Consider the following 11269-nt stretch of genomic DNA (forward strand, 5'->3'; position numbering starts at 1 on the left):
TTCTAGTTTGGAGAATGACACTTTAAGCAAAAACAGGAAAAACAAAATGAAGGTGTTATTTAATGACTATATGCTAGTCAGAAGACACAAATCCTCAGCTGAAGTTCATCTTTTGTAAGTTAAATTACTCAGAAGTGAAAGGCAAATAAGATTTCTTTTCTTTTTTTTTTTTTTTTTTTTTTTTTTTTTTTAGTACCAGGGATCAAACTCGGGTCCTTGTGCTTGCAAGGCAGGCGCTGGAACCACTAAGCTAAATCCCCGGCCCAAATGAGGTTTCTTTAAGAACACAATGTATATTTTTCATAAGGAATGTTAAGAATTGAGCAGATTACCAAAGTCTTTAGTTGCCATTGGAAGAAAAAAAGTGAAGAATTATTTAAAGCAATTATAAACTGACATAGCTCCAGCAAAATAAATCATCACAAGACACGAACCTTCCTTATATCCTCATAAGCTGAACAGTAACAAAAGCTGCTCCCCACCGGACATCTTTAAATTACTGTGGCTCTGTTTTAAAACACAAACAAAAAGATAATATACTTTCTGTTGTTTCAAGATCTTACACTAGAATGACAAAATATGCTGTAGTGTTTCATTTCTGTTTTAATTCACAAGCTAGTCAGAAGTTAATCATGTTTAAAATCATTCTTTAAATTGTACCTGCTGGTCTCAAATCTTACAGTGCTTCACAGAATATATTCAATCAACATCGGAATCCAATTACAGTAGTTCATCTAACTAACATAAAATAGGGGAAAGGTCATTGATTTAATACCGCCCTTTCCAGTGGTAAACACATGCATGACTAATGCATATTTTAATTAACAACCATGAACATTATTTAACAAATATAACAAATCAAACATAACTCTTGAAATTGGACAAGATTAATCAAGCTTTGAAAACTCAAATCACCACTGTAAGACAACTTGGCATGATCTCATGTTAAAGGAGCATGATCTTTTTTATGGCATTATTAGAAAGCCAGGTTCTTTCATAATTCATTTGAATTTGGAATATCATACAAAAAATCAAGTAACAGAAAACTGAAATATTTGGAAAGCCATGATTTCGTCTGTACTTTGTTTTTAGCAGAACTTTTTTTTTTGAAGTTTTTACTTGTAAGATACATTAACAACCCCTCCAAAAATTTAAAATGCATTCTAGCCAAGGTGAAAAGCTGGACTTGTATACATTAAATAATGTGAAATATTTTACATTGTTAGTCACTGAGTAGCTTTTTGGATACTATAATTAAAATGCAAATTGTTCCCTGCATTCTAAAATATAGGAAATATGGGCCAGGAACTAGGCTCGGTGGTTCCACCTCTGCCTCACAAGTGTAAGGTCCCGAGCTCAATCCCCAGTACCTAAGTAAAAGAGTAAAATATAGGAAATACAATGAAAACTGGAAAATCCTTTTCTTATTCCAATCACTCTTTAGCATCAGATCAAATATTATTGGTAACGAAGGATGCAAGGTTAACAATATAACCCTGGATACTCCTATGATACCTTTTCATTTCACCATTTTTCTTTAAACTGTTATTTTACACTCATCCCTGTAGCAATTCTTTTCTAAGAATTTGTGGCAACATTAAGCAAAGTTATGTCTTCTGGGGCTAATAATCAGTTAACCTTATTAAAAGTAAGCTCCAATCTTGATTTATCTTCAAGGCTAAAGAACAGCTGAAAAATTGAATATTAAAACACAAAATTTTAAATACGCCAATTTCAATATCAGTGACAAAAGACTTATTGATTAGATGGATGTAGAAATACAAAGCAAACATGGTCTCAGATGAAATGCTCTTAAAGGATAAATAATTTGATCTTGAAAGAATGAAAAGCCTAAAGAAACAGTTGTTAAAGGAGAAGAGCTGCCATTTCCCTTGTACAATAATGAAAGAGAAAGGGTTTGCAAACAATTCTTCCAACATACAGTCCCTTTCATTACTTGTGTTTTCTTTTGCTTTTTCAGTTGTGCAAGTTAAAAAAAAAACAGTCTTAAGTTTCAGTGGAATGCAGTTACTCCACCTAAAAGAAAATACACATTTGATTTTCACATTTTGTGGTCAGATAATTTTTTTCTCATCGAGTTTATTGGTATATTCTAGGTATACAGTACAGTTACATTCATCACTGGGATCTTGTACCTTTACATGCCAGGTCTTGGTTCTCATTTTTTCCCCTTATCCCTGCTCTCCCTTCACCCCCTCCTCACTTCCCTATTTACAAACACTTTATTTCCATTTATTGATCTCATTTTTTTCCTTTTCCCTTATTACCTTTCCCCTATCCTTCCCATTTCCCCTACACCTTTATCCCTTTTCTTCCTATTTCACATTGTCAATGATACCATTAGCATCTTATGTTTAATTATAGTTTTTGACACCAGAGAAACTATTTGGTATTTATATATGTGTGATTTATTTATTTCACTTAGGAGTATATTTCTATGTATTGATTTTCCTATGAATGAAACTAATTTCTCATTCTTTGTGGCTAAGTAGTACTCCATTTTATAGAAAAACCACACCTTCTTTACCCAGTCTCCAACTGATGGGCAATTGGGCTGTTTCCAAGTTTTAGCTATTACAAACTGTGCCGCTATAAACATAGGTGCGCATATATCACTGTGATATGATTCTTTTAATTCTTTTGGAAAGATACCCAGCAGAGGGATGACTGGATCAAATGGAACCTCTAGTCCCAGCTCTTTGAGGTATCTCCATATTGATTTCCATAGTGGTTGCACCAGTCTGCACTCCCACCAACAATGGAGAAGGGTTCCTTTCTCCCCACAACCCCGCCAACATTTGTTATTGTGTGATTTCTTGATAGCAGCCATTCTTTGTGGGGCGAGGTGGAATCTCAGTGTTGTTTGCATCTGCATCTCTCAAATGACCAGAGATATGGAATATTTACTTGTTGTTTTTACTTCTTTGTCTGAGGAATGTCTGTTCACTTCAGATGCCCATTTTTGAGTTGGGTAGCTCAGGGTCTTTGTTTTGTTGTTGTTGTTGTTGTTTTGTTTTGTTTTGTTTTGTTTGTAGCAGGGATTGAACTCAAGACCTTGTGCTTTCAAGGCAGGCAGTGGAATCACTGAGCCAAATCCCTGGACAAGTTCAGGTAAATTTTTCACAGTGTGGAATTCATGAAGAGGCCAAGTCATTGATTCCTATTTAAAGTAAGTATATGTATAGTCTGTTTGAAAGATTACAGCTTTCTATTGCCCAACTACATCTCTTGTGAGATCATTTGAACATATTATATTACTATACATTTAATAATTTCCATCATCTCTGAATTTCTATATATCCCTAAAGCATGAGAACAAGCAAACTTATTTTAAAGTATACCAAAGTTAGTCCTTGATTATAGCAATTTATTCTAGACCTCATCTATTTTTTTCTTTGCAAACATACCTGAAAATAAATTTTTCAAATTTGTATGTTATCATTTTAAAAATTTGTTATTCTTTTCTTACATTGAGTTGCTTCAGAAAGTATAAGTAGCTCTTATAACTAGTGTACTAATAATTTTATTGAAATGACTATAGGTTACTATCAAGGTCTCTATAGTTTCAATTTCCAAAGTTTCCATGAGGCTTTTTATTATCAAAAGCAATTTATGCATGAGAAACATACATCATGAATAAGGAAATAAAGTCTTAGGAGAATAAATATTTGTAACATGTAAACATAGTTGTCTTTATTTAAAAATATATTCACTGAGTAGTTTACTTCAAAATAGTATTTAGATACACGATCGAATGTTACAAATAGCCATGGATTCATCATTTTGAGAAAAAGAATATTACCCTACATTTCTTTCCCTAAACTGATACTTAATCTCTCTCTTATAAGTAGGTAAGTTCCTGTGGTTGTTTTTTGGTTTGTTGGTACATGTTTCCAGGACATGATCAGATTCATTGTTGGGAGCTGGTACATGTACATAACACATCTTAATGATATTTCATCCTATCCTGCTTTCTTCCCCTCCCTCATCCAACCTCATCCCTCCATCCCTTTTTCAAAAGATCTATTTCCATATTTCCTATTATCTGTCATTTATTTTGTTCTCTAACTTATTTATATTATGGTTTTCTCATAGAAGAGAAACCATGTGATACTTAAGCTTATGTGTCTGGTTTATTTCATTTATCATTTGGATCTCAAGATATAGCAATTTTCCTAAAAATAACTTATTTATCATTCTTTATAGCAAAGTAGTACTCCATTGTATATGAATACCACATGTTCCTTATCCATTCATCTATTGATAGATGTATAGTCTGCTTTGAAGATCCACTCTCACCACTCCTGATACATTTTGTAATCCAAACATTAGCTAGAGCCATTGCTCAAGGCAAAGAAATGAAAGGAGAATGTATAGGAAAGGAAGAAACTAAATTATTAATATTAGCAGATGAAATGATTCTCTATATAGCAAACCCCAAAAATTCCAGTAAGAGTCTCTCAGAGTTAATAAACAAATGCAGTCATGTAGCAGGATACAAAAATCAACATGCAAAAGTCAATGGCTTCATTGTACAATAATAATGAAAACGATGAGAAATCAATTAAGAAAACATCAGCATTTATATCAAGAAAAATTTAAAATTTTGAAATTACCTAACCAAGGAAATAAAAGATTTTTAAAATTAAAACTACCATGTAAAAAAAAGAAGAAGAAGATTGAAGAGGACTTGAGAAAGGGGACAAATATCCCTTGTTTCTGGAATGATAGAACCAACTCCAATTAAATACTCATAATATTCTTCGGAGACACAGAGAGAAAGAACTGGAGGAGGAGACCTAGAAAGCAAAAGCTGTTCTGAGTAACAAAAGCAAGCTAGACTGCAAGTTATACTATGAAGGTACAGTGATAAAAACACTACCATATTGGAAAAAAAGTAGAGATGGGAATCATTTGAACAAAACAGAGGATGCATAAAGAGCTGAAGGTGCATTCTAATCTTTGGCAAGGATGCCAAACACTTGCACTGGATAAAAGTCTCTTTAACAAATAGTTTTGAGTAAAGTGGCTATCCACATGCAAAAGATTGAACCTAGACCCATATTTCTCACCATGTATGGAATTATAATAGAGTCAAAGACCTAAATATTAAAGCACAATCACTTAATATAATAGAAAACTAAACTGGCAAAACTCTTAAAGAGATGAGCGTAGGCAAGGACTTTCTGAGTAGAACTCCAAACACACAGGAAACCAAGATCAAAACACTGGTATCCAATCAAATTAAAAACCTTCTGCAAAGCAAAGGAAACAACCAACAGAACAAAGAGACAACCTATATAATGATAAAATCACTTCTGCAGAAAATATTAAACATGGAACTAATATCTAGAACGCAGAATGAATCAAAAGAATCAAACCCCCTCAAACAAAAGATCAAATCAAGAAATGGGCAATTAAAATGGATAGAAATTTCTGAGGAAAAGAAAAGGAATAAATACATTGAAAAGGAATATCAACATTGTTGGCCATTAGAGAATGCAAATTAAAACAACACTGAGATTCCATCTTATTCCAAAAAGAATGGCTATCATCAGGAAATGAAATAACAAATCTTGTCATGCCTCTGTTGTGGGGTATGAACCCTTCTATATTTTTAGTGGGAGTGTTAACTAGTAAAAATACTATAAAAATTAATGTGAGGATTCCTCAGAAAACTAAACCTAGAAATTCTATTAGATCCAGGTGTTTTCCTTCTAAGTATCTTTCAGAGAGAATTAAAGATCTAATATCACAGTGATATATGTATATCTATGCTTATAGCAACAAAATTCACAATAATTAAATTTTGGAAGTTGCCTGTATGCTTATCAACAAATGAATGGATAAAGACAACAGAGCTTTTAAAATATCAAGTATCGCTTAGGGATACTGAAGTAGAAAGATCATAATTTCAAGTGTCACAAAAGGGTGAGGAATGCAGGACAGTGAGAAGACCCTGGGCTCAAAGCTAGGACTGCAAGAGAGGAAACATAATCTAAAATAGAATATCAAAAATGATTTTAGCTTAATCTCAAGAAAGTACATGTAGGGCGGGGGATTTAGCTCAGCGGTTCGGTGGCCTACCTTGCAAGTACAAGGACCCGAGTTCGATCCCCGGTGCCCCTCCCCAAAAAGAAAGTATGTGTGAAAAACTTCCACAAGTTTCATTACCTTTCCAAAAAGAATGAAAAGAAAAGAATATTACTAGAAAAAAATTTAAATAGGGATAAGGTGGTAGAAATAGAAAAATGAATAAGAAAAAAAAAAGAGAAAGGTGTATGTGTTGTACACTCTTATTTTTGTATCTTAATTGTGTACTTACTCTTTCCTTGAATCTGGAATTGTTTACCATCCATGACTTTACAATGTGCTTTATTATAGAAGAAAATGAAATGAAAGAGAGTAATTCTTTTTATTTTATTTATTTATTTACTTATTGAAACAGGGTTTCCCTATGTAGCTCAGGCTGGCCTTGAACTCACTGTGTTGCCCAGGCTGGCTTCAAACTCACAGCAATCCCCCCGAATCTGCCTCCTGAGCCCTGGGATTATAGGCATGCACCACCATGCCCACCATTGAGAGTAGTTCTGAAAAGAAATATAGAAATGTTTGAATGTGTTTCCATCAAAGTTTATGAAAAAGCTCTTTTCCCTATTTAGTGAAAACAATCCTCTAGTTCATATGGAACCAGAAGAGACCCAGAATGGCAAAAGCAATCTTGGGCAATGGGGTAAGGTTTTATTCATGCTCATCCTTATAATTGAAATATAAATTATATTTATATTAAATAGTAAACCACTTTAGGAGTATACTAAAGGAGTTCCTTCATTTTACTGTTGATGACCATTTGTATTTTCATTTTTTTAATTTTCTTATTAAATTTATTGCCCTGGATATTGTTATTCATGTCTTCTAGTTCACATATGAGTTTCTTGACTGAAAAATGAGACTACTGTACTAGGTTTAAAGTTTGATCATATTTATATTTATGAAATAATATCTAATTATTTTCCAAAATACTTACACTATCATCAACTCTATGGGCATCATATGAAAGTTTCCATTGTTCCACATATTTTCCAAAGTTTAATAGTGTCTAAGTATATAATATTTTTGCAAATCTACTGACAATGAAACTAGATTTGTTTGTAAGCTTCTTTTGCCTATTAATAAATACTACCTGAGTATCTTTTTAAAAGCTATGTGCCTTTTAAGATTTATCTAGTTTGAAACAACTGTTCAAGACTCTCTACTGGGATATTTTATCTTCAGATGGCAATCCATTGTCATTTACATAAATAGAATGTATATTTTCTTTTTATTGTCTTTAGATAAAATAATCTCTTAATTTTAATGAAGTAAACTTTATTTTTTATTAATAGTGCTTTGTATCATTTAGATATTTTCTACTGAGAATATTCTAGTACACTATTTTTTAAGTTTTATAATTTTTTCTTCCTATTTAAATTTCTATTTGCTTATTATATGTTTTTCTTTATTACATAGAGTCTCTTCTTGTATATTTACCTGGGGTGAATCAATTATCTCAGAATTTTATATTTTCCAAGAAGGTCAGAAAACTGTATCTGCTCTCTTTCAGTTTGTATGATGTCTTTATTTATTTGCAGTATCAAACATGATATATCAATTTTTTTATAAATGTGAACCTCTTTTTAAACTCTATTTTATTACACTAAGCAGCCTGTCCACCCCTGCATTATATCATACTCTGTATGACAATATTCTAGGTCCTGCTATCTGGTAGAGTCCATTCCCCTCTTGTTTTTTCCTAGTTTCTTGTCAGCTCTTATGACGTCATAAACATTTTAAAAGTAGTTTGTCAGATTCCATGCAAAAATATATCTTCTGTGATTTTGATCATAATTTTATTGATCACCCATCAGTTTGAGAACTTTTTGCCATTATGATAATGTCAAATTGCTTTTCTATTGATTTCTATTTTCCCAAATATTTTAACAATGTTTTATAATTATCAACAAAATGTTTTATAAATTAGTTAAGATTGCAATGAATAGGAATACATGAGTTAAATCACATAGTATTTTAAAATACTGTTAAAATATTTTAATGCTTTAATAATTTTATCTAGTTTTTAATTTTAATTTTTTAGAAAAAAATTTAAAAATAGATAAAATTATTAAAGCATTAAAATAAAATAATATCCCTATTCCTAAACAACAATACAAAAGGAAAGAAAGTTTCATTGAGCTAGAAAAGGAAATCATTAGAAATGCAATTTTGTTTTTGTTTTTGTTTGGTATTGGAGATCAAACTTGGGGCCTTGCGCTTGTGAGCCAGGTGTGGCACCACTGAGCAAAATCCCCAGACCAAGAAATGCAATTTTAAATGATGTCAAAAAATTATAATTTACCTAGTGTTTATGACTGGATTTCACCAAAAATAGAATCTGGAAAATATGCATATTTTAAGTAATTCATTTACAAATCCAGGGTTAAAAAAATTTTGAAGAGAAGAAAAAAAGAAAGCTTCATCACAGAATTGTCTACATTAGGGGTGACTGTGCTAGAACCTGTATGCCGAGACTACATAAAACATACCCCAGAGAATTTTAGAGGAAAGGAGGCAACAATTAGTTATAATTTCTTCCCTGGAATTGTGTGCCCTCATACTTCCATTTCGCAAACTTTGCACATGCAGGTTCCCAGAGACACTCACACATGTGGCATCATACCTTACACAACATAATCAACAAAAACAATCATGCATCACATTCTTCTCATTCATCATCATTCATATTCTGTTAAATGATATTTGTAGCATAGGTCATTATTTCACTACGCACCTGTCTTTCAGTCCAATTTACCACAGGGAAGAACCTTACAACTGTGATGTCACAGCACAGAAAATATAATTACTCTACACTTACTAGCAATTGGATCCTTACTGATATTTAATTTATAAATGTTTGAGTTCCAAATCCCATATCAGGTTTTGATTTTATAGAATTGTTTGTAACACAAACTATTACAGTCTGGGCACAGCCTCAGAGAAAGTAAATAAATAAATAAACTTACTAGCAATTGGATCCTTACTGATATTTAATTTATAAATGTTTGAGTTCCAAATCCCATATCAGGTTTTGATTTTATAGAATTGTTTGTAACACAGCAGGAAGGACTTACAGGCAACTAGAGCATATAATAGAGGATGTATTTTCAATTCAGCTGTCTCAACAGGTCATGAAACTAATGAGAAGCTTGTGAGAAGCAGCTCAGGGAAACGCATCTGACAAAGAAAGAAGGAGGAAAACATTTGTCCATTGGCTCCTATAATCCACTGATGATGAGAACGCAATTTCCAAATTAATATAGAAAGATTCGTATTTATTTTATTTAGTACTATGTTTCCAATATTACCGCAGACATGTAGGATGTCATTGTGAATTTGATTTTCAATTTAATTGACTGCAGAGACACTTACGAGCTTTGAAACCACCCACACATCTGGGTGTGTCTGGGTGTGTGTCTGGGTTTGTCTGGGTGGATGACGTAATGTAAGGGCTATATCTAGTCCCTGGGCCCTTCCTCTCTCAAGGATTTTCTCTGCACACAACTTTCTGGCTGTTATGAGTTGAGGATCTTTGCTCAGATATAACCTACTTCCATGATATTTCTGCCCTGGAGCCACCAATCATGGACTGAAATCTGAAACCATGAGCCAAGACAATCTTCCCCTTTTTAAAATTTCCGGGTCAGGTGTTTATCTCCCCCCAAAATGAAAATATTATTAATATAAGTTACAAATTCCTGAATTATTCATAATTATAATTCATTATGTGCTAATATATCTCTATGGATCATTCTTACATTCCGTACATTATAAAATTCTATACTAAAATGAAAACTTCATTCTATATTTGCCTTTTTGTAACTTTTGTCCTGCCAACTAAATTCAGAAAAATTTCCTTAGATCTACCTTCTAGTTCACTAATGCACTGTGCTGCTTTGTCATAATTGAGGTTTTCATTTCAGTGGTTATGTATTGCTAACAGAATTCTGTGTGATTCTACAAACCTTCTTTTACCTTCTTGTGAGGTTTTTATCTATTTTTTAATTTATATCCTTAGGCAAACTAATTCAATTATATTCTACATTCCCTAATTCTAATATCAGTTGTTAGCGTTCAGAAATCTTTCCTTTTTTTATGTCCCCCCCACCCTCTGGCTGGAGCTCATAGTACATTTTTTTCTTATTATTTTGTGATGTTTACTATGACATCATATTTCTTATAATCCTACCAATTAAATTAACTTGGATAATTGTAAGGCAGATTGCTGTACAGATTTAAGGAATTTTCTTCTGCTAGTCTACTGTCAGCATCAATCAATAGGAACAAGTAGCACTAAATTAAATTAACAGATCTGAGACCAGAGGTTATATGAGCACAGGCAATATTATGATCATTTGAGTTTAGATATTTATTAGGGAGATTTCTTTTTCCTTCAGATCAGTGCTAGGGTTTAAAAGAGTAATTTTCTTTTTGATGCTTTTGGGAGTGGATTCTACTTTAGTCCACATTCTTATTGAAGATCATGCCACTTTGGCTTTCAGGCAGGCAAATCTTTGACTACGTTTCTTATATTTGGCCACATTAAAACTTTATATTCTATATCACCCATGCTGCATATTACCAGAAAAATAAAGTTTGATTCACCACTTTGATTCCTAACATAAAAGCCAGATTCACTGTTGGCTTATCATTTTAGGGTTATTCATTTAATTTTTGGCTCCTCAATGATCTTTGATTTCTGATCAATTCATTTATGCCTCTAAGTACAGTAAAATGTTGATCAATAGTTTTAGGCATTTGCAAGGATATCTTTAGTGACAGTTGTATAGCTTAACCTTTTACCACAAAAATTCAAAATTTTAATTCTTTATGACTATTAAAAATTAGTCATTTGTATATACTTTCAGTTAATGTCATTGCAGACCTTTGAGGAGAAATATTTATGGGGCTTCTCAGCTGAGAAGAGTACACAGTGAAATGCTGAATATCACACAAACTAGAAATAGTAGTCTCTATTGATAGAAACTGTACTTTAAAAATGAAACAAGCCGGACATGGTGGCACACGCCTGTGATCCCAGCACTCGGTAGGCTGAGGCGGAAGGATCGCTGTGAGTTTGAGACCAGCCTGGGCTACATAGTGAGTTCCAGATCAGTCTCAACTACATAGTGAGACCCTATCTTAAAAAAACAAA

Source organism: Fukomys damarensis, unplaced genomic scaffold, assembly GCF_012274545.1.
Source record: "Fukomys damarensis isolate Sample0158 unplaced genomic scaffold, DMR_v1.0_HiC HiC_scaffold_14, whole genome shotgun sequence".
In the NCBI taxonomy this organism is placed as follows: domain Eukaryota; kingdom Metazoa; phylum Chordata; class Mammalia; order Rodentia; family Bathyergidae; genus Fukomys; species Fukomys damarensis.